Here is a 745-nt window from a genome sequence, read left to right on the forward strand (position 1 = left end):
GGTAGATTCCACTATGGAGTTGATTACCAGTCTTCTTATGGGGAATAACTACCACCAGTTGCCCAGCCACTCAACCAGGCCCAGCCAAGCTGACACACAAACATAACCACCACAGTGTTCCATCAATTCCTGGAGACTTGTTATTTGCAAATTGCTTCTCTCAATATCATTTTTTGTTGTTTTTGGTCATATGCTACCTCATGAAATAGTTGAACATTACCAATTCTTTCTGGCACAGTGGTTCTGTGTAAACCTTTCATCTTCTTTCAATTCATCCTGCATCATTCAACATTTTGCCCATAGAATCTTTCAACATTGCAACTTGAGGCTGGAATTATTTCTTGAGTTCTTTCAGTTTGAGAAATGCTGAGCGTGTTCTTCCCTTTTGGTTTTCTAACTTCATGTCTTTGCACATTTCATTATAAAACACTGTCTTCTTAAGCTGCTCTTTGAAATCTTTTGTTCAGCTCTTTACCTTGTCATTTCTTCCCTTTGCTTTAGCTACTCCCCAAGAAAAAGTTCCAGAGTTTCTTCTGATGTTCAGTGTGGTCTTTTCTTCCTTTCCTGTCTTTTTAATGACCATTTGCTATCTTTCTGTATGATGTTCTTGATGTCGTCCCAAAATTCGTTTGGTTTTTGGTCGTTCATGCACAATACATCAAATCTGTTCTTCAGATTATCCCTAAATTCAGGATAGATATGCTCAAGGTCATATTTTGCTCTCATGGACTTGTTTAAAATTCTT

The sequence above is a fragment of the Orycteropus afer genome, unplaced genomic scaffold (genome assembly GCF_000298275.1).
Source record: "Orycteropus afer afer isolate SDZICR_OR568_19922 unplaced genomic scaffold, OryAfe1.0 scaffold00799, whole genome shotgun sequence".
Taxonomy (NCBI): domain Eukaryota; kingdom Metazoa; phylum Chordata; class Mammalia; order Tubulidentata; family Orycteropodidae; genus Orycteropus; species Orycteropus afer.